Source organism: Phyllostomus discolor, chromosome 6 (assembly GCF_004126475.2).
Source record: "Phyllostomus discolor isolate MPI-MPIP mPhyDis1 chromosome 6, mPhyDis1.pri.v3, whole genome shotgun sequence".
In the NCBI taxonomy this organism is placed as follows: Eukaryota; Metazoa; Chordata; class Mammalia; order Chiroptera; family Phyllostomidae; genus Phyllostomus; species Phyllostomus discolor.
The window spans coordinates 33,949,159-33,973,949 of NC_040908.2; positions in this window are offsets into that span (position 1 = coordinate 33,949,159).

Consider the following 24,791-nt stretch of genomic DNA (forward strand, 5'->3'; position numbering starts at 1 on the left):
TATAGATGTCCCCCATTTCCCAATCCCCAGTTGCCCCCTTCCACTCAACCCACTCCCACCCCCAGCCTTCACCACATTGTTGTCTGAGTCCATGGACTATGCATATATGCTTTTATGTTCTTTGACTTTTTTTTTAATCAAGCAGTGTACCTAGGAAAGAATAATCAAAGAGTAATCTGGTAGACGGAATAATGCTTAAACCTATGCCAATGTTAAGTCCATGAGATAAACTCTTGGTAAAATGGCTAAACATTTCACTAAAATAAGCAAGTGAAAACAATTCTACCAGTGTTCTTATGTCCCAGGGCTGGGCAGAGCTAAAAGCAGAGTGTTTCCTAGGATCACCATAAAAGTGACCCTTTGGTATCAGGGTTTTCCCAGATTAATAGTTACTTTCCTTCCATCAAAAACATAAGAAGAAATATGTTGGTGAGCTGTGAGGGAAATATCTACTGATTGCAATTGAGCCAGAAATCAAATGGCCTTAGTCCAGAGTCAGTGCTGCCAGAAACCAGGGAATAGGCATACTATGTAGGTAAATGCTGTTGCCCTGATGACTTTATCTATTCTGTCTGTTCATGTAAAGTGTCAGCACTCACTCAAGGCATTTTAAATACCACGTGGGTTCTGGCCCCTTTCTCCTTAAAGGAGCTATCCCTCTTAAATTCTCTAACTTGGATTATTAGAGTTTCCTGGGAGCAGTGTAGCTAGAAAAGGTCCAAGACACCGAAATGCTGAACAGGTGTTTGCTACTTTGCAGTACAAAGCCAAAGCTGGGTTCTCGCCAGCATGTCTAGTAAGTTGTTGAGGGTGAATATTAGCATGACCAATAGGTCTTTATTGAAGCCATATTTGATATCAGCCCAAGAGAAAGATGACTTTGAACTTCAGGATAAAAATAAACATTGATGAACAGAAATAAATTGTATAGAACTGAAACTTCTGTTTCTAGTTATAGCAGGCTATAGGATCTGCAGCAACTATTCTATTCAGAAAAAACTAAAAAAGCACCAGAGTGTTTTTAAAAAGTGAGGAATGAACAGGACAAAATCCTGAAATAGATGAGAAACCAGAGTGGTAGGGTCAGGTGACCTTTTCCCTGAGGGCCTTTTCCCATTTTGGAAAAAAGAGGCAAAGTAAATGATCTTTTATTTTGGTGGTCTTATGAGACCAAGAGGACAATACTTCAAATGCAGGGTCACCTTGGGTGGAGAGTCCAACTGATATATTAAGCTTCTGAATGCCTATGCTGTCAGGGGAAACTTGAATTGGAAATAAACTTCCTCTTATGCGAACTTGCAGCCAAAATACTCACTCTCTGGATGAACTGGGAAATGTTCTCAGACTGGTAAGGAGCCCCAGATAGGTGACAGAAGGAAACAGCAGCAATTTTCTCAGTGAGAATAGAGCTTTATGAGAAGCCTCAAATTATTTCTATAATCTTCCAATCTTTGTGTAAAGGAAACAACAGCAAACACCAAAGAAAAGCAGCAGAAAAAAGAGAAATAGATTGGAATGAGTGGACAAATATTAAAAACAAAGGATCATACTTGTTATCTTTAAAGAAATCAGACATACTTTTAAATATCTGTAGGAAATTATGAAAAGTTAAATAGTTTTCCAAAATAACCAAGTAGGAGTTCTGGAAGTTAAAAATGAAACATCCCAAATTAAGAATTCAACAAATGGATTTAATGCCAAATAACACAATTCTGAAAAAAATAGTGTATAGAAAGCTGGAAAGGAAGAAATTTTCTAGAACTTTGATGCTCAAAGTATAGGATGGAGGCATCACTTAAGGTGAACATGGCTGAAATTTTCCAGAAGAAAGGAAAGACAGAATTCCATGGCTCCAAGGGTCCAAAGAACCTTAATCCAGATAAGCAAACAGAAATTCATACCTAAATATATCATAATATACAACTGCAGAAAACTAAAGGCAAAGAATGTAATCTTAAAGGTAGCCAGAAAAATGAAAGACAACAGAAACAAGAGTTAACAATGAGTTGACTGAGATAAGTAATTATCATTCTATCGTAATGGGTTTTTTTAAATTGATGTTCCAATACAGTTGTCTCCATTTTCCCACCACCACTTTCCCCCACCCCACCCACGCCCACCTCCCATCCTCAATCCCACACCCCCTTGGCTCCATCCATGGGTCCCTTATTCATGTTCATTTGCATCCCTTTCCCTTCTTTCCCACATCATTTCCCTCCCCCCTGCCCCGTTCACTGTCAGTTTGTTGTCAATTTGAATGTTTCTGGCTATATTTTGCTTGCCACTTGGTTAATTAGGTTCCACTTACAGGTGAGGTCATATGGTATTTGTCTTTCACTGCCTGGCTTATTTCACTTAGTATAATACTTTCCAGTTTCATCCACGTTGTTGCAGAGGGTAGGAGCTCCTTCTTTCTTTCTGCTGCACAGAATTCCACTGTGCAAATGTACCATAGTTTACTGATCCACTCATTTACCAATGGGCACCTAGGCTGCTTCCAGCACTTGGCTATTGTAAATTGTGCTGCTATGAACATTGGGGTACATAGGCTCTTTTGAATTAGTGTTTCAGGATTCTTAGGGTATACACCCAGCAGTGGAATTGTTGGGTCAAAGGGCAATTCCATTTTTTCATTTCCTGAGGAAATTCCATACTGTTTTCCACAGAGGCTGCACCAGTCTGCATTCCCACCAATAGTGCACTAGGGTTCCCTTTTCTCCACAACCCCACCAGCACTCATTATTTGTTGATTTCTTTATGATGGCCACTCTGACTGGTGTGAAGTGGTATCTCATTGTGATTTTAATTTGTATTTCTCTGATGACTAGTGATGCTGAGTATCCTTTCATATGTCTCTGGGCCCTCTGTATATCCTCCTTGGAGAAGTATCTGTTCAGGTCCTTTGCCCATTTTTAATTGGGTTGTTTGTCTTCCTGGAGTGGAGTCCTGTGAGTTTTTATATTTTGGAGATCAAACCCTTGTCCAAGACATCATTGGCAAATGTATATTTTCCATACAGTTGGTTTCCTTTTCATTTTGATAATGCTTTCTTTAGCCATGCAGGAGCTTTTTATATTGATGAGATCCCATTTGTTTATTCTTTTCCTTTATGTCCCTTGCTCTGGAGGACGTATCAATGAAAATATTGCTTTATGGAATATGTGAGATTTTCCTGCCTATCTTCTCCTAAAGGACTCTTATGGTATCATGACTTATATTTAAGTCTTTTATCCATCTTGAGTTTATTTTTGTGTATGGTGTAAGTTGGTAGTCATGTTCCAATTTTTTGCATGTAGTTGTCCAGATCTCCCAACACCATTTGTTGAAAATGCTATTTTGATTCCATATTATGTTTCTGCCCCTTTGTCACATTTTATGTTTCTGCCCCCTTTGTCAAATATTAATTGACCATAGAGACTTGGGTTTATTTCTGGGCTCTCTATTCTGTTCCATTGATCCATGTGTCTGTTCTTATACCAGTACCAGACTGTTTTGATTACTGTGACCTTGTAACATAGTTTGATGTCATGTATGATAATCCTACCTACTTTGTTCTTCTTTCTCAAAATTGTTGCAGCTATTTGGGGTCATTTGTGGTTACATATAAATTTTTGAAATGTTTGTTCTATATCTGTAAAATGTCATTGGTATTTTAATAGGGATTGCATTGAAGTATAAATTGCTCTTGGTAATATAGACATTTTGATGATGTTAATTCATCCAATCTGTGAACATGGTATATGATTCCATTTCTGTGTCTTAATTTCTTTCTTCAGTGTTGTGTAGTTTTCTGAGTACAGGTCTTTTACCTCCTTGGGGTTTGGGGTTGGGTTTATTCTGAGGTATTTTATTTTTCTTGTTGCTATAGCAAATGGGATTTTTTTCCTTGATTTTCTGATATTTCATTGTTGGTGTACAAAAATGCTTTTGATTTTTGAGTTTTGACTTTGTATCCCACTGTTTTTCCAAATTCACTTATTAGATCAAGTAGTTCTTTGGTGGAGTTTGTAGGATTTTCTATGTACACTATCATGTCATCTGCAAACAATGACAGTTTAGTTCCTTCTTTCCAATTTGGATGCCTTTTATTTCTTCTTCTTGTCTGATTGCTGTGGCTAGAACTTCCAGTACTATGTTGAATAGAAGTCTACCATAATGGTTTTAATTACTTATCTGGTTTGTTTTAAAAGGTAACATGTGGCCTCTGAAAAGTAAGTCTATATTAACACAACTAGAATAGAATGCTTGGGTTCAAACCTTGCGTACAACCAACTAATTTCATAACCTTGAGCCATTTACTTAATTAGCCTTTTCATTACTAACAGTACCTTCCACAGAGGCTTATATGATGATTAGATGTGGCGATGTAAATAGAGCATTTATCATAGTGGCTGGCATATAGTTACTAGTACTCAGTAAATGTTCAGTATTACCATGAGTATTATTTTGTAACACAGTTTAAACAGTATTACCCATTTACGTTTTATAGTACATAGATTTTTATTGGCAATTTTTAAAAGAAGAGATATTTAAGTTTTTCAGTTTGTGTATTAACACAATACTTTATTTATGAGAGAGATGAACATATTAAATATGTCCCTGGTGAACATGTGAAAAATGCTCTGAAAATTGTAAACCCTCCAGAATATCCTAGTTGTAATTAATTTATGTCACATAAAAATTATGTATATAGTAGGTACAGTTATAATCTCCATCTTACAGAGCAGAAAATGAAAGCATAGGAAGGAGTCAGTTCACTTTAGAGCTGGGAGTTTACTCCTTGACCACCTGACTTGAAAGATTTTGCCCTTTGTCTTGGATGAATAAGCCCTAGAGTCTTCCTAGGATGCAGCAAATTGGGATTTGACATCAGTGCTTATGGCATTGCAGCACACTGCCCATCTAAAGGTTTCTAAGTGGCCACAATGAGTATTTAGATTATGAAAAATATTATTACATAAAATAGAACTAAAAATTAGCAATTAAAAGCATTTAAGTGGTAATATACTTCTTCCTCTTTCTGTTTCCTTATACATACATACCTACCCCTTCCTTTTTGATGGGAGGGTTTATTTATTTTTTGATTCCTAGATTAAGTTTCTGTTCAAAATTTGAGTGAGTAGGCCCTGGCAAAGTGCCATTTTTTAAAAAACAAAACTTGAACATAATTATGAATTAAATAGGGGAGGGTCGCAACACTGCTCTTTTGAGTTTGATGAAATTTCTGTGTAAAATAATTTAGAATACTATTTTCAAAGTACTTTTAAAATTATTAGGTAGACAACTCAGGAAGAAGATATGAAAATGTTTCTTAGTCCGATGTTTAGAACATTCTACCCTGCATGTGTAGGCAATTATGGACTTTATAAGTGTTGGGGAAGTTGAATTTTAAAACATTAACAGAGAATAAGGGAGAACATGAGACAGGTGGTCAAAAAAATGCAACTTCTACTAAAAAAAGAGGCATCAGGAAAACACCCTAGAGAAATGGCGATAATATAATAGCACAACAAAGGAAGTTAGATGTGTTTCAATGGTGTAAAGTGCTACTGAAGCACTTTTCTTGCTTATGATTGCCAGCTTTACTATTCATTAAGCTCTTATTTCTGACAGAATATGATGGTTCATTATCCTCAAATGGCAGGGACGGCATCGAGCCTGATGTGTCCTGGGCAGTGAGAAAGTTGTCAATTCCAGAAAGCTGGTTAGACAGTCATCAGTCCATTAGGGAATGAAAAAAAGCAATACTTTCTGCTCTACTTGGCATTTACTTTGCTTACTCTGGAAGGAAAAGTGTTAGCTAAATTATAACCTGACTTGGCCTTTATTAAACATTTGTGAGGAAGAACATGACAATAGCTTTAGTGGTGAGCATAGCTGATAGATCTGGTAACTTCCTTTTTGCAGTTTCCACTCACCACATTATTAGTGAGAACCCTTAGGACAAAATACTATGGTATAAATTTAAAATGGCAATGATTCATAAAATTTGTTTTTTTGTAAAAAGGCCATGGTTTTGTGGAGTTCTCATTTTGCCTTCATTTATGCCTAGTTAGTAATCTATTATTGAAACATTTTTTAGGAGGCAAACACTAGCAAAACACTTCAGTATGGCAAAAGAGAACATCTTCTCTAATCTATTATCTACATTTGTCATTGGCAAGAAAGGGATGAGTAACAGGCACCCTAAAGATTCACTTAACCTATTTACTCAATGAATTTGCTTGTAAGTATGTATTTACCTCAGTGAGTATCTATTATGTGCTATGTATTTTGCTAGGTACTGAGGCAAAAATGAAAAATGAGCCATATAACACCTAGTATAAGAGAATTCACAGATGAATGGGGAAGCTGCTGTGTAAGCAAGCAATTGGGATGCAGCATGATTCACTATGCAGCCTGTCATCAAAGGAAAAGTATCAACTCTCCAAGAGGGTAGAAGGGCAGGGACAGGGCAGGGAGGACAGAGAAGACTTTGAGGAGAACTGAAGTTTTACACCCCCAAAATATGCCTTTTGGGGTATTGATTTTGAGTTGGCTATTAAGAAGAATGCATAAAGTACTATAACCCTCCCTCCTTACCTGCCTAAAGTAATTTAAATAGAAAAACTGCTTTGAAGGAAGGGAGTATCACCTCAAGTTATAGTATAAACAAAATGTAACCAAGACAGGGAAAAATCTAACAATTCCTGTTAGATTTCCTTCTGTGTCTTGTTGTTTCTAGCTGTCCCAGCAAGAATTTGTTTACCACATGTTTGCTCTTTTTCATCTACCTGTAAATTGTCTACTTTTCTTTTCAAATCCCAGATCTCTGCCCACCCCCTTCTGTTTTGTCCAAAATGGCATATAAACCTCAACTGCCCAATGTGTCTTCAGGTCTTATATCTTAGGGCATCTCCACATGCATGTATGTAATAAATTTTGGACCTTTTCTTCTGTTAGTCTGTCTCATGTTTATTTGATTATTAGTCCAGCTAAAAGAACTTAGACAATGGGAGAAAAGTTATTTTTTGTACCCCCACAACTTCATATTAGGAGGAAGTATCCTCTGCTGGTTGTCCAAAGGCTGATTTGGAAGGCGGTTGCCAGACAAGCAAGGTAAACTGGGAGGACATCTGAAGCATAATGCAGGAGCTGGTCAAGGCTGGAGAGAACATTTGGAGTTGGAAGCAGAGTCAGCAGTGCACATACAGGATCAGGGGACCGAGTGGACAGGAGTTTAGAAAGATTGAAGAGAGTGACTGTAAAGACCTCTCTAGTTCAAAAAAATAGATGCTAGATGTGTAATTTTGAAAGGATGTTCAAATAAAAAAGTAAAAGGGTGTGCAAAAGAAAACTTTAGTCAATGTAGGTACAGGATGTTAAAAAATGCTATTGTATTTTTCCTTTAGAGGAGAAAAGATTATTTTATGCATTCTTTTTAAAAAAATTTATTATATTTTTCCCAATATCATTTAGCTCCCATATATTCCTGCCCCCTCCCCATAATCGTCACATGTCCATGTCAATTAGGTCTTTTTCCTCTTTGCTCAATCCCTCTACCCCCCGCATAGCTGTCTGTCATCCTGCTCTCTATGAGTCTGCCTTTATTTTGCGTGCTAGTTCGATTTGTTCATCAGATTCCACATATGAGTGAAATCATATGGTATTTGTCTTTCTCTGACTGGTTTATTTCACTTAGCATAATGTTCTCCAGGTCCATCCATACTGGTTCAAGGGTTAAAATTTTCTTCTTTTTTATAGCCAAGTAGTATTCCATTATATAAATGTCCCATAGTTGTTTCATCAACTCATGTCCTGATGGACACTTGGGCTGCTTCCATATCTTGGTGATTTTAAATAATGCTGCAATGAACATAGAGGTGCTTATATTCTTTTGAATTTGTGTTTTGGGTTTCTTCAGATACATTCTCAAAGTGAGATCAGTGAGTCAAAAGGCAGATCCATTTCAAAATGGATTGAAGACTTAAATGACCTGAAATTATAAAAATCCTAGAATACAACATAGGCAGTAAAACCTTGGACATTGCTCATAGCAATATTTTATCTGCTATGTGTCCCCAGGAAGGGAAACAAAAGAAAAATAAACAAATGGGACTACATCAAACTAAAAAGTTGTTGCATAGCACAGGAAACCATCAACAAAATAAAAAGACAGCCCACAGAATGAGAGAACATATTCACCAATACATCTGATGAGTGGTTAATATCCAGAATTTATAAAGATCTTACAAAACTCAATAGCAAAAAAAAAAAAAATTAAAATGGGCAAAGGACTTGAATAGACACCTCTTCAAAGAGGAAATACAAATGGCCAATAGACATATGAAAAGATGTTCAACGTCACTAATCATCAGACAAAATAAATTAAAACCACAATGAAACATCACCTCATACCTGTCAGAATGGCTATCATCAATAAATCAACAAACAGCAAGTACTGGCAAGGATGTGGAGAAAGGGAGACCCTTGTACACTGTTGATGTGAATGCAGATTGGTGTAGCCACTGTAGAAAGCAGTATGGAGATACATCAAAAATATATATTCTCTTGAACACCATTCGGTAATCCTGACTTTCCCCAACCTCAGTCTACCTGTTCTTAAGGACTCAGGACCCCTAAAGCTCTTTCTGGCTACCCCAACTCACAGCTTTCTTCTCTTCTCTCATCCCCTAATTATCTGAGACATTCTTTTGATACCTCAGAATCCTAGGGCTTTTAAACATTATGCTAAGTGAAATAAGCCAGTCAGAGAAAGACAGATACCATATAATTTCACTCATATGTGGAATCTAATGGACAAACTGAACTAACAAGCAAAACAGAGACAGACTCATAAATAGAGAGAAGGTTGACAGCTATTGGCAGGGGTTGGGGAATTAGGAGGTGAAAGGATCAAGCAAAAAGGAAAAAGGACACATGGACATGGACAACAGTGTAGTGATTGTGGGGGAATGGGGTATAAGGAGGTTAGATGGTAATGGAAAAACACAATAAATTTTTTAAAAAACACAAAAATAATAAACAAGTTTCTAAGTTTACAGATGAAAAAAATATAAAACCCAGAGAGATGAAATCACTTGCTGAGGGTTGGACATTTTGTCTTACACTTCTGGTTAACATTTCATATGTGTAAATCTTGTCTCCCAACCAGATTATAAAGAAGTAAGGGCTGACTCCCATTTTACTAATTTCTACTTTTTTTCTACAGTCTCGACTAATTGCCCACATTAGTTTCTCAATATGCATTTGCAGATTGATAAGTAAGGACACGGCTTTCTGGAATACATTTCCCTTAAAAGGGGGGCAGGTGCTTTGGTCACTCAAAAAAACATTTTTAAATGTTAATTCTTAACATTTAAAAAAAAATGAAAACCATCAAGCTTTAGTCAGTTTTTCTACTTTCAGAATCTCCTCTTTTCTGTTCCTACCCTTAGCAGAAACCATTGTTTTTTAGGAGGGAAAAGGGGATGTATGTTACATCAAGCACCCATTATCCAGAAAATTATTTTTCCCCCTCACCAACCTACATCTGCAATGAAACATCAAATCACAAACATCACTTTAAAAGCATTCATTACCCATCTACAGATTATTGTCAGGCTTTCCATCTCTTGCTTTCACATGTAGTGATTTTCACTTGATCTTTTTCCCATCTCATGATTTCTAAATTGCCCAGTATTTTCCTAGTCTACCATGTCCCTCCCTTAACTCATATCCCTGTATTTAAAAACCTGGACTCTACTTTACATCTCTGTTCTTCTTAGGAGATGAACATAGCATCTCCTTTATATAAAACTAGCTCCCCCAACCTATTTTCATCAAAGATATGAAAATATCTTTGTCTTGTGAGTTTTGCAAGTCTAGTTACCTTACCATTAAACTCCTTGGGAAAAAAAAAAGATGATTAAGTGCACTAACTACATACTGTTATTCAGAGAATGATTCTCTTTGGTCTTAATTTCAGCCCTCATGTTGTTTATTTTTAAGTCTATTTTCCTAATTAAGCTTGCTCTCAAGATATTAGTTAAAACTTCTTCCATCCCTGTAGATATAGACTTGGGATTCTATTTTCTTCAACATTAAGAAACATATGGTACTTTCTTGATAGGGAGCTTTCATTTTGAAGAGTTAATCTTTGAATATGGATGAATGTTTAAAAAAAGTTTCGATTGAAAAGTGGTTTCCATGAGGAACTAGGTCTCCCTTGTTTGCTACATTGACCAGACTCTGGTTTTAGATCACCAGACCTAGCGACCCAATATTGTTATTCACTAAAAGTATGTCATATCTCAGAGCCAGGCTCAAATTAAATAAGCTCACAGACCAATGCATAAGGCCAGAATACCTATTTATTGATTTACAGTGAAAAAAATTGCTGCTACATGGACTGAAATACTAATGTCAACTTTCTATTCCAGCAAACCATACAACTCCTGCATGAGAAGCTAAATTATAACACAAAGATTGCTTAGTGAGCATGGGGTCAGAACAGTGTGTGATTAAGATCTTTCAAGGCCATAAACATGTTAGTTTGCCTCCCACTTCTCTTATGTTACTCAAAATATAAGCAGTACAAAACTATAAAAATGAGAAAATTCCAACAAAGTTTTGTTTTTTTCCACATGGCTAATATCTTATATTTTCTTTAAAATGTCAAATATCATATTCTTTCCAAAGTAATATTTTGTAACTTTGTTTGGTTGGTGTCCTAAATACATGATCTATCTACTGGGCTTAAAACAAGAGGAACTGGTTCTGGTATTTGGAGTTTTGATTGCAACAAGCCTGGGTGCGGCCCTTCTAAAGGATACCAAAACCCTCTCCTCTGGACCCTACCTGAATAGATGCTACCAGTATTTGCAAAGTGACTTTCAATGTGCTTCCGTAGACAGAGGCATCCCTTTTTGATGGACACATTCTTCCTTTAACTATGTTAATGCATTCAATTACTTTATAGTCAAGGAAGGCTGATCTGAGAATATTGTGTCTAAAGAGAGTTTTCGTATGTCTGATCTGCTCCACTGTGCATCAATTTCATATTGTAGAGTTCAATCAGAGAAGAGAAAGCCCCCACCTTCTTGCATAACAATAACTGTTGAGAAGGGAAAAAAATCAACTAGATCCCCATGTCATAGGCAAAGCTAGAAGATCTGTTCAGGATAACTACTATTATCTATATATATTATGCATGATGGGGTCAAGTTTATATTGGCCTAGGGAAGGCCATAGTCACAGCATAAATTATCACCAGTCTGAATATAGGATTTTCTGGAAAGAGTCCTAAATAATTAAAAAGATATTCATTGAATGAATAAATGAATGGATGTTAAAAGAATTTAAAGTCTTCAAAAAACAAGGACAGTTAAATAACTAGCTGTTTGGTGTGCTGTATATTTAAAGACTTAAATAAATTGTTAGATTTAAGAAAGGCTGAGGGCCTGTCCCCATGAAATATTAATTACAGTGAATAACCATAACTTATTGTTGAAAAATTTGGCAGGCACCACTCTACCTACATAAAATTACTTTTAAGGAGACACATAAACATCATTTTCCTTCCCATATGATATAGTGAGAGGTCACGCTACAGCTTTTTGTGATACACTTGTCAAAATGCGTAACTTTAGTCATGGAAATGCAATGGATAAAACCAATTTGAGGGGCATTCTGCAGAGTGGCTGGCTCATCAAGAGCACCAAGACCATAAAATACAAAAAAAAAAAAAGTTAGTGAGAGAATTGGTGGTATTCAAATAAGATTTGTAGATTAGATTTAGTGAATCAGTGTTAATGTCCTGGTTTTGATGATTATACTGTGGTTACATAAGATGTTAATATTAGGGAAGTTAAGTGAAGTGTATGTGGGAACTGGACTATTTTTGTATCTTTTTTGTAAATATAAAATTATTTCCAAATAAGTTAAAAGAGAGTAAGACAAATTTCACAAGAAAACAAATATGTTTGTGTGTCAATAACTGAAGTAAACATATCTTAAATTGTGTGTGTGCATGTGTATAAAGGGGGTGAAATAACCTCTGAATGATATTTCAAATCTGTCACTAATGCCACAAAACATTTCCTTTTCCCCAGAGCCATTGGTAACTGTTCCACCTCCACTCTTTCAGAGTTGTCATTATATACTTTATATTTTCAAAAATGTACTTTCAAATTGTGATTAAAATTCACAGGCTTAAAACAAATCTAAGACTACTAAAGACTGTTCATGAAGTCTCTTTCTCCAACATTCTGCTGTCTCTCAGACCTCATCCCCAAGTGTAATCATTTTAACACCTATAGCAACTGCTACAGTAGTCCCTTCTTGCCCCCAAAACCACATCTTCTCCAATATTGTGATGGTTTTAGACAAAATCTTTTGGCTTCTTGCCATGATAGATTAGTTTTAGCTTTTTATATAACCTTTTATATCCCCTTCTCCATGTTCCAGTAAAATTATATCCCCATTTAAATTATAAACAATGATTAGAATATTATTACATGTTTGGTTCACTTTAAAGGTAAGTTGTATGCCGTGATTTACTTTTTTTAATACGTTTTTGTTTTTTCTGGATTTTGCTATATGCTTTTATTTTTTCTTACATCTGCTTTTAATTGTTTCCCTCAAACACTCTATTATACCAGGTATTCTGTTGTGTCTTCCCCTCTTTCTTTTTCCTGGAGACCTCTGCCCTAGGACCATGAAGCTTCCTGCTTCAATCTGGGTCCACCTCTCACTAATACTGCTGCACAGCTCTCCTCGTAGGGCTTCCCTCCCTGATCTTCTGCATTAAATCCAGTGACTCCTGAATCTCAGAACATTATAGCTGAGTAATGCTTTGACTGGGTTTAAAATATAGGTTATGAATATCTTTTTCCTTAGCACTTTAAATAGTCCCATTATCTCCTAGCATGCAGTATTGCTGCCTCCATTTTTATTCTCTTTTTAAGAAATGGCTTCCCACCCACCCTTTAACCTTGTCTACCTCCAAGGATAACAGTATCTCTTCTTAGATGTCTTGAAATTTCATAGTTATGCATGTAAGTATATTTATTAATTATTCTGGCACTCAGTATAATCTTTTAATCCAGAAAAATAATTCCCTCACTTGGCATTTTTGTGATATAATTTCCTCCCCACTTCTCTGTTCTTCTTTTTGGAATCCCTGCTACAGTTGTAACTCCTAGAATGCTTCTCCATGCCTTTATTTCAATCCCCTCCCAATACTTTTTAAGTAATTATCTTGACTTAATATTCTGTTGTCATGAGTTTGTTATTCTGGTGATTATTTTCTCAGAAATGCTTCTTGTTTTCTTCTTATTTCACAAGACAGCATGATCTTAATGTGTGAATAAAATGCCTTCTTACTCTGCTCTGCACTGAATATTTTAATGCTTAAATTCTCTATAGTCCTTAATGTATTTGTTATAAAAGGTTGTTTTTTCTTGTTTATTCACCAAATCTTTTTTAGTTGGTAGACTTTCATCAAATATCAGGAAATATTTGCTTCTCTGTTCATATTTAGGAGACAATACAAACAAACAAAAGGAGCTGACTGAGGGATCTGTACACACTTGCAGGGCTTGTACTTGGACGGGTCCACCTCAGAGTGCACAGGCAGGAAACTACTCATGGTGCTGTGGAACACTGCAGTGCTAGATTCTGAAGATCATTCCTTTCTCTCTAGGACCAATTCAAATTTCTTAGAGGGTTTTGTTTAGTTTAGTTTTGCCTTGGGAGAAGACACCTGTGAAAAATTATGCCTGGAGAGTTGAACAATTTAACTATGGTTGAATTCATAGCAGCTCTATTTTCATACTAGCTTCCATACTAGCTTCCATACTAGCGAGTGTCTGTGCTCTCTGTGGTTTTAGCAGTCTCACCGTCTCTCTCAGAGTGGGTCTTCCTCTGGATATTGTCTAGGCTTAAATTTCCTCTTCTTTGAGCAGTTGCCTTTCTCCATTTTGATCTTTATTATCTAAAAATGTATTGAAATCTCTTTCACTAATAGCTCCCTTCTCATTATCGACACCATTGTCATAACATGCGTGACCCTTTGTTGTTGTCTACTCTTATTCTTATTAATAGTTTTAAAAGGAGAGAAGAAACGTGGCCTATCTCATCTCAGCAAAAGCTTGCCCTGCTAGCTAGTAATGAAAGGCAATGAAGAGTTCATTCCAAAGCACCTGAATCACACAGAGAAGACTTGGCTATAAAATGAAACAAAACAAATGGTGGTAGCTATCCGAAAACAGTGATTTAATTTTTATGTTCATTTGGATCATCTGGAGGACTTTTTTAAAAAAACACATGGCCAGACAACATTCCAGACCAAATGACAAAAAAATGTTCAAGGTCCCAGCCTTTTTTATGCCAACCTTAAAACATCATACAATATTTTTTCAAAACAATTTTTGGTGACTGCGATCTGCTGACTCCCAAAGCACATGCCTACTTTATTGGGTTCAGTGCAAATATAGGTACTGAAAGGTCTCAGAGCATGGTGACATCTTTGGTGCCAAACAAAACATGAGCATGTACTGAAGTCAATATTACGTTTTATATGTTCCCAAATTTAATTGTTTTACAAGAAGTATAAAGGTCATATTTCTTTTTTTTTTAAATTTCTCCTCAAAGGGCTCTCGGTGGGTATGAACAAAAGAGGAACTCAGCTCCCTTCCACGCAGCTGGAATTTTCCTCTTTAAGGGTCAGAGGAATACTCAGTCTTTGAAGCCGTGTGCACTCTGATCTCCATGTCCAGCCACAGCATGCTGGACTGCCAGAGTGAATAAAGAAATTGGTAAACACCAGCTGTCAGGGAACATGATAAAAGAAACCCAAATACTGAGACTACAAAATATAAACTAATGATTGTCTGGTATATAAAGGATTCCTGTCTAGGTTCAGATGAGCTCTCTTTCATTAACTAAAGACAGTTATGTGGAGGGATAAGATATTAAAGAATTTTAATTTGAAAATAGTATTTTTTGCATAGCATTTTATAAGAATACATTTTTATAGACTCATTTGATTTAAGCATTAAAAATCACTTTGAAATGACAGATTTTTTCTTTTTAAAATACATTTTGATTATGTATATTTTGATTATTGTATTACAGTTGTCCCATTTTTCCTCCCCTTTATCCCCTTCTGCCCTGCACCTCCCCCTTCCACCAACATGACCCCTACTTAGTTCATGTCCATGGGTCATATATATAAGTTCTTTGGCTTCTCCATTTCCTATAGTATTATTAACTTCCCCCTGTCTATTTTCTACCTACCATTTATGCTTATTCCCTGTACCTTTTCCCCCATTCTCCCCACCCCCTTCCCACTGATAACCCTCCATGTGATCTCCATTTCTGTGATTCTGTTCCTGTTCTAATTGTTTGCTTAGTTTTTTGGGTTTTTTCAGGTTCAGTTGTTGATAGTCATGAGCTTGTTGTCATTTTACTGTTCATATTTTTTATTAGATAAGTCCCTTTAACATTTCATATAATAAGGGCTTGGTGATGATGAACTCCTTGAACTTGACCTTATCTGGGAAGCACTTTATCCCACCTCCCATTCTAAATGATAACTTTGCCAGATAGAGTAATCTTATAGGTCCTTGCCTTTCATGACTTGAAATACTTTCCAGCCCCTTCTTTCCTGTAAGGTCTCTTTTGAGAAATCAGCAGACAGTCTTATGGGCACTCCTTTGTAGGTAACTGTCTCCTTTTTTCTCACTGATTTTAAGATTCTCTCCTTATCTTTCATCTTGGCTAATGTAATTATGTTGTCCCTTTGTTGTGCTTCCTGGACTTCCTGGAAGTCCATTTCCTTTGCCAGATTAGGGAAGTTCTCCTTCATTATGTTTTCAAATAAATTTCCATTTCTTGCTCTTCCTCTTCTCCTTCTGTCACCCCTATGATTAGGATGTTAAAACATTTATAGTTGTCCTGTAGGTTCCTAAGCCTCTCCTCATTTTTTTGAATTCTCATTTCTTCATTCCGTTCTGGTTGAATGTTTCTTCCTTCTGCTCCAAAACATTGATTTGAGTCCCATGAAACCCATTGAAACATTGGTTTCATTCCCTTCACTGTTGGTTCCCTGTATATTTTTCTTTATTTCACACTTTGCATACCCTCCGCTTTGTCCTCTATTTTGTGACCATACTCAACCATATCTGTGAGCATCCTGATTACCATTGTTCTGATAGGTTGACTATCTCTTCATCGCTTAGTTCTATTTTTAGAACTTTGATCTGTTCTTTCATTCAGGCCATTTTTTTTTGTCTCAGCAGGCCTGTTATGTAGTAAGGGGAGGAGCCTTAGGTATTCCCTATGGCAGGGCAACCCTCTTTGCTGCATTGTGGGGCTGTATGTGGGGGAGAGACCTGAAAGGGAACAATGCTGATTTCTGGGTTCTTGGACAGCTTTTAGTCACTTCCTCCACTACCCATAAGCAAATTGGGTCCTTCTGGTGCTGATTCCTGGGTGGCCAGGTTTGTGTATTTTCTAGGACCAGGACCCTGTGTGTCTCTCCAACAAACTCTCCTGTGAGGCCAGGAGTTTCTCCTGCCACTGCAACCCCCACAGGTTTTTTGAGACTTTATTTCCCCACACTGGAACCCTGGGTTGTATGGTCTGTCTCACTCCCCAGTTGTTCCTTCTGGTTTATCCACACGCAAATGCAGGACTGCCTGGCCTGCCAGCTGCCTCCTTGTTACATGTCCTATCCTCCCCAGCTGCCCATCTCTCTCCTCATACCAGTCTGAATATTTCTTCATTAACTCCTTGGTTGTCAGACTTCCATACAGTTTGATTTTCTGGCAGTTCTGGTTATTTTTTGTGTTTAAATTTGTTGTTGTTCTTCTTTTGTTTGTGCAAGGAGTCAAAATGAATCTACCCATGCATCCATCTTGGCTGGAAGTCCTAGGACAGATTTTTTAAATATTTTTTTTTACAGATCTGGAAACAGAAGTTCACACTTCCCCCCCCCCCCCCCAAGATTACATACATTTAGAAAGGCGATATCATAACTCAAAGTCAAGTATTCTGCCTTTAAATTCTGGCCTTTTCATCATATAACACTGACTGAAATTTATCAATTAGAAACACTGATTCATCCTCTAAACTTCCCACCAATTCTGGTGGTCTTTCCATTACTCTGCTAGCAGTGATCCAGGCTATATAGTCTGTCATGAAAGCACTGTACTACCAAGCAGGCATTTGGTCTTAAATTTCCAAATACGATGGAGCTTAGAGAATCAAGTTCCTAATTGGCTATAGAACTTGTGGGGGGGGGGGGGGGCAGCTCATCTGTTTAAAAAGCCTGGTTAATACTCTGCAGATTAAATTTCTATGAGGCTCTTAGCAAAATTCCAAATTCCTATTTGGAATCCCAAGTTTCAAAGCATCAAATTAGGTAATTAGAGACAAGTTAGACAACCATACCATAGTGAAACTCAGGATTCTGTAACTAAATAAAGTTATAGAATATCTTTGTCTTTGCTTAAAATTCTTTAAAATTAGGTGCAGATCACTAAGTTTAGAATAATACAATCAACAAGCAGAGTTACAATAGACATCATTAAATATTACCTCTTATTCAGGAGTTAGAGGGGAATAGTGTTTTAACTATAAAAATAGCTAAACTTCCTAGATTTATAATTTTCAGCAGACTAATTAAAATATATTTTTTCTATATAAAGTGAGAGCTTTGAAATGGGAGAAGACTAGCTGCATCTCTAACTCTGACAGAATAAAAACCAATGAGTAGAAAGATAGTCAGATTTTAGCCCAATGAAGAAAGCAAGCCTCTCACAGCATTGGAATGTGCCCAGTTAGTGAATTGATGAGCTTTTTATTGCCAAAATGTTCTCTGAACAATGTTTAGAAATGTTAAGTCGTAGCGTGGAAGGTTTGGTCAGAGAACATCCAACCCTATGATATTGTTGCCTTCGTACCAAGTAATGTAAATGATGTGGGAAGCTTAGGCTACTGTCTTCCCCTATTACAAATGACCACTGATGCATAATTACAAATGATAGTTACTTGTGTGTAAAAACAATCCTTCTTGATATCATATTATTTTAACATCAGTGGGATATAAGTGATTTTAGAAACTTTTTCTGGTTATTTATATTTGAAAAAATGGGACAGTGTCATTATGGTCTTTATTCCATTGCCTCCTAGTCTTTTGAACTTCTCTCATCAGAATGTCCTCTATAACTAAAGCATCCCTTGTAATTCATTCTGGTAACCCTCCCTCCAGTATCTTAATAGACTTATGAGAAGCACAGATTTCAGGTGTATGGCAGTATGGTCCCATGAGCCCTGTGCACACTCTCTTGGGGGCCCATCAATGTAATAGGAAGTTTAAAAATCTGCCAAGGACTTTTTCTCTTTTACTAACTTCTATTTGGTGGTATTGGTTGCTTGTGGAACCTGACTTTTCACCTTAGTTTACAATCTCAGACTATCGAAGACTTAGTCCGCATGTCTTGTCAGTGGAGTGCTACAACCTGGGGACATTACTCGGCATGGAAGCATATCTTAGTTTGAGTTTCCCCAGTAGCAGACATTGTGACAAGAGTTCTCAGACAACAGTTCATTTGGGAAATCATCCCAGGAAATGCTATTATAGGAGGAGGTAAGTGAGACAAAACAAAAGATAGCATCATTCTTTACCCACAAAGTTAGTACTAAGGTCAACTGGAGTTCAATCCCCCTGGGGAATTCTAGGGGTCAGTGCAGAACATGCCCCAGTGTATTCTCCCCAGATCTCCTCTGTCATTTGTCATGAGCTGATTCCAGGGTCTTTAACTCTTCCAATTCTGGCTTGCCCTGTGTTTGTGGGTCTGTTCCCATAGATGAAAAATCAAACCTTTGGGCAGAGAGTCTGAGTTGATCTCAAACAACAGACTTCAGGCATGTAGAAATGAATGCCAGAGCACTGACTGTGCCTGCCTCAGTGGCATAGCCTTTGGCTCGGATATCAGTTTAAATCAGAGGTAGAAATCTCATAAAACAGAGACTGATTTGGAGTCATGGTTGGATGATACCCAGGAGATGACACATGCCCCTCATAGAAGTGGTCTGTGGGTACCAGATATGAGGAATGTGGACAGCAGTGCATCTGAGAAAAAAACCAAAAGGAACAGTAGTCAAACAGGTTAGAAAAACATTGATTGAAACAAGTTTGAATAGCTCAAAGGACTCATAAACACAGATCAAAACACACACACACACACAGCTTTTTCCAAAGTAACTTGATATATGCAGCATTTCCCAAACAAATGAAAGGAACTTCTTTTCATGGCTCACCTCTTTGAGCTGATGTTCCATGGAACACACTTTGAAAAATACTGATCTGCTCATGAAGCCCAGTCTTCTCATGTTACAGGTAAGACAACTAGAAGCTCAGAGCCCTTGTAACTGGTCAAGGTCAGGCGGATTATTGGTAGTTAAGCTGGGCCTTGGCCCAGGGCTTTTGAGTCTATCCTGCTGTCTCTTCAGTTCAAGAAGCCTCTGGTGACCTGTATCTCCTGCTTCTTGAGTTGTTTCAGAAGCACTTCTTAGGAGATATTAACTGCCTCTGGATGGCAAGGGTAGCTACGGCCATCCAGTGAAAGGAGAGTCATGAAGTCCAGCTAGTCTAAAGAGCTCTTCAAGATACAGAACCATATGTGTTTGGCATGCTTACTCCTAGGGTTGATCAAAATGATGTATTTTCCTGCTATTCTTCTCTAAGAAACAAGGCAATGATATAAAAAGTATCTGTTAGAATAGTTTGATAAAATTGGTACCTACTGAAGAAATTGTTCCTTTTCCCTGGTGCCTACTAGGAGTGGGTCCACCCACTGACAGACCCCGCTGCAGCCAAGACTCTCTATCCCATCAGTGACTTGCTTCAAAGGGCAGGTGCAGAGAGACACAGGTGCTGCTTGGTCTTTTCTAATAAGGGACATGCAGACCAGCACAGGCTGGAATGTTCTCAGTATTTCCTCAGAGGCCATAACCTACCCAGAGAGAGATTTTAATGGAATGAGAAGCTCTCCATTGTTCCTTTCTTCTTCATTAGTAACAAGAGCTGTTGTGTATTTAGGGTACTTCCTTGTGGTAGGGGTTGTACTTGGCAATTTATTTAATTGAGCTCATTTAATCCTTACAACAGCAGTGTGAAGAATGTACTATTATTTACTTTTCTTATGTGAGCAAACTGAGTCTTAGAGAGGCTATTTGACTGCCCTGTGGCTGTGTCCCCCACAGGACAAAGGAGATCCCATTCTAGAAATGATAGCCCAGGATACTGCATTGGTGTGTACACCTTAGTGGCACATCCTCAGTAAGAAGACAATAGATCAGGAAAAAATGAAGCAAATTCATTTGGCAAATTTGATAGAAACTAATAGTGGCTAGTGATGTGAACAGTTATCTCTCATAAGAGAACCAAATATCCACTACTCCCAAAGTTACTCAACATTGCCCCTAAGAAAGACATTGCAGTTTGATTTGCCAGATGAAAATTATAATAGCTGCATTGTATTCTCCTTTCTAGAGGAAAATTAAACCCTTTAACTTAAGGAGACCCCTTAACTTAACTTATACACATTCAGAGAGAGAGAGAATATATAACCTCTATTTATTGTCCTCCTAGGGAATAGCAAGACTGGGATTCAGCTTTTTTACAGCTGTTATTTAAAAATAAAAAACAAAACTGCACTCACACAAGCTTTAATCTGAACAGGTACAGTCAATATTACTAAAATATGTAGCCATATGTTTGGAGACTGGAGAAATAAGAGGACAATAAATCAGACTTTGGAGTTTACACAGATAGCTGAAGGATGAAGCATTTGATACCGCGTATGTGCCTTAGATGCCCTGATTGTGCTGGGTGCAGTTTCAATAGATGGGTAATAGATAGATAGTAGAAACAGGGATAAAAAGTTGGGGAGGGAAAATAATTTTAGAGAGTGTAACAATTCTACAAAACTCAAGCAGAAGCAATGAGAGTTCTTAAAGAAAGGGTAAGATAAATGGCAACTTTAGGATATTCTTAACCGTAAATGATACTCTCCTGCAAACTGAGGACAGAATCAGGCTCAATAAATGCCATGACAATATATAACTTTGCTCTGGTTCTTTGGCTACCTGGGGAGCAAATGAGTCAATGTGAGATGTTCTCTAAAGACTCCCACAGTGCCTTATGCCTAATAGATTCACTACATGCAGCTGAGGTTTTTAATGACTGAGAACTGGGCCCCAGAGGGCGGGCTAGAATGAAGAGGTATGGCTTGCCCTCTCCCCAGACATTCATATTTCAGAGATCAGAAGAGAGTCTCTGACTAGCAAGCAGGTGGTGATGCTGTGGTAGAATGAAGGGGAGGGAGGATACTGGAAATCTATTTTAAACTCTGACTTTGTAGATAACTGAAATGCATTGCATATGGTGAATGGCTGTGCAAGGGGACCTGAGGTCAGCCAGTAATGGCTGGAGAAGGAGGTTTTGGAGAAGAAAACGGTGGGTGAGATGGAACAGATGGAGGCTCCATTAGGCACTGAGGTCACACCATCTCCAAGGAGAGAATTTGGCATGAATTATGTTGCCACATTGTATGTGCAAATATGTGATTGCTTAGCAAATTAAAGAGGTAATGGATGAAGGATGGATTGGAAGGTGACAAGTCCAAGTTGCCAGTTATCATTTGTCAGTTAGTCATACTGACATTTCACAGGCAAGAAGAAAATGTGATTAAGAGAAAGCATATATTAGTGCAAAGAGCAAATGAATTGCACTGAGGCACAACTGACAGTTTACCCCATAATGACTATTTGAAAATGGGCAAATGATTTATCCCCTCTGTGTCTTTTTTCCTTCATTTGTAAGTGATGATTTTTATAGCACCAAGTATAACACGGAGGATCAGAAATAGAAGATTGCTCTAAACATGATGCAGTTATTATCATTAAACTAAATATTATATGCAGAAGCCATTATTATCAAAGTGGAATAGTTTTTTTAATTTAATCTTTATTATATTTTTATCCATTACTATTTACTCCCTGCCCCTCAGCAATCACCACATGAAATAGCTTTTAATGGAAAAGAAGTTAATCATATTTGCCAATATATAAGGTATAATAACAGCACATGAATATTAGATCAAGGGGGACATTTATTGGGATGAAAGCAAAGGTTAAGGGCCTGAGTTTTGAATTATGATAATTCTGTAATAGAATCCAAGTTTTCCACTCACTAGTCATGTGATGTTGACATACATCTAACTTTTGTGAGTCTTACTTTTCTTATCTATGAAAGTAGAGTGATCCAAACTTTGTTGTTGTTGGCATTTACATCTTTAATCCATTTTGAGTTAATTTTTGTTAAGTGGCAATATTGGAATCCAATTTCATTCTTTTGCATGTGACTGTCCAGTTTTCTCAACACCATCAATTAGATGGACTATCCCTAACCCATTATCTGTGCTCCTTTGTTAAGTATTAGTTGATTACATATACATGGGTTTATTTCTGGGCTCTTGATTGTGTTCCATTGGTTTGTGGGTTTGTTTTTATGTCAAAAGCATACCTATTTGATTACTCTAGCTATGCTGTACAATTTGAAATCAGAAAGTATGATGCCTCTAGCTTTGTTCTTCTTTCTCAAGATTGCTCAGCTATTTGGGGTCTTTGTGGTTCCATACAAATTTCAGGTGTTTTTCTCTTTCTATAAGAAAAGCCATTGGAGATTTGACAGTGATTTCATTGAATCCATAGAAGGCTTTGAGCAGTATGAACGTGTACTTTAACAATATTAATCCTTTCAACCCATGAACGTGTAATACCTTTTCATTTATTTGTGTCTTCTGTTTCCTTCAACAATGTTTTATAGTTTTCCAGATACAGATATTTCACTCACTCATTAAATTTATTCCCAAGTATCTTATTGTTTTTGATGCTATTATGAATAGAATTGGTTTTTTTTTCAAATATTTTGCTGTTAGTTTATAGAAACACAGTTGATATTTGTATGTTGATTTTGCATCCTGCAACTTTACTAAACTTGTTAATTAGATCTAATCATTTTTGGTGAAGTCATTAGGATTTTCTGTGTATAAAAATGTGATCTGAAAACAGAGACAATTTTACTTTTTCATTTCCAATCTGGATGCATTTTATTTCTTCTTCTTACCTGATTGCTCCAGGTAGGACTTCCAGGACTATGTTGAATTGTAGTGGCTTAAAATGGAGACCCTTGCCTTGTTCCTGATTTTAGAAGACTATTTTTCAGCCTTTCACCAGTGTGTATGATGTTAGCAGTGGGTTTTCATATACAACCTTTTTATTATGTTGAGGTACATACCTTCTGTATCCAATTTGTTGCATATTTATTATAAAAGGATGTTGAGTTTTATAAAATATTAAATTGACCACATGCTATTTTTTATTTATTAATATGGCATAATCACATTTACTGATTTGCATATGTTGAACCATCTTTGTATCCCAGGGATAAATACCACTTGATCGTGGTGTATGATCCTTCTATTTATTTAACTACCTTGTTGTTCAAGTACAGTTGTCTGCATTTACCCCCCACCCAAGGCATCCCCATCTCCCTCTCCCTCCCCTGCTTCCACCCCCCTCTTGATTTTATCCATATGTCCTTTATAGTTATTCCTGAAAACCCCTCCCCCCCATTATCCCCTTTTACTACCCCCTCCCACCTCACTTGTGATTACTGTCAGTTTGTTCTTTATTTCAATGTCTCTGGCTATATTTTGCACGCTTGTTTGTTTTGTTGATTAGGTTCCACTTAAAGGTGAGATCATATGGTATTTGTCTTTCACCACCTGGCTTATTTCACTTAGTATAGTGCTTTCTAGTTCCATCCATGCTGTCACAAAAGGTAGGAGCTCCTTCTTTCTTTCTGCAGCATAGAATTCCATTGTGTAAATGTACCATAGTTTTTTGATCCATTCATTTACTGATGGGCACTTAGGTTGCTTCCAGCACTCGGCTATTATAAATTGTGCTACTATGAATACTGGAGTGCAAAGGTTCTTTTGGATTGGTGTTTCAGGGTTCTTAGGGTATAATCCCAGCAATGGTATTGCTGGGTCAAAAGGCAGTTCCATTTTTAGTTTTCTGAGGGTGTATGATCCTTTTAAACATGCTGTTAAATTCAGTTTGCTAGTAATTTGTTGAGAATACTTACATATATATTCATCAAAAATATTGGCCTATAAGTTTCTTTTCTCATAGTGTTTTTATCTGACTTTGGAATCAGGGTAAGTCTGGTATCATAAAATTAGCTTGAGAATGTTCCCTCTTCATTTTTTTACAAGACTTTGAAAAAATGGTGTTATTTCTTTTTAAATGTTTGGTAAAATTCACTGTGAGACCATCTGATCCTGGACTTTTCTTTTCTGGGAGAATTTTGATAACTCAAGCAGTAGATAATGTGAGCAGGGGACCTAGGTTCCCAGGAGTCTGTAGGGAGCCACCTAGGGATGCAGAAGTGGGTCTGGTAATAGGATGGGCTGGCTCTGGGGTCTGTGATGAAGTTGGGTGTTGATTTCACTCTTCTTCGTCCAATTGAGGGGTCCTTTCTTTTCACAGGACTGTCTGGGCTTGGGGGTTGAGGGATGGAATAATGTGAATCTATCTTCACTATGCATCTCGATGCATCTTTTTTTTATTCCTGTCTTTCACCTAGGTGCTGCAATCCTTCACCTGGAATTCTTAGTTCTTGTGAAGGTGTTTTTGTACTTGGATAGTTGTTCAAACTCATGTTTCCAAGG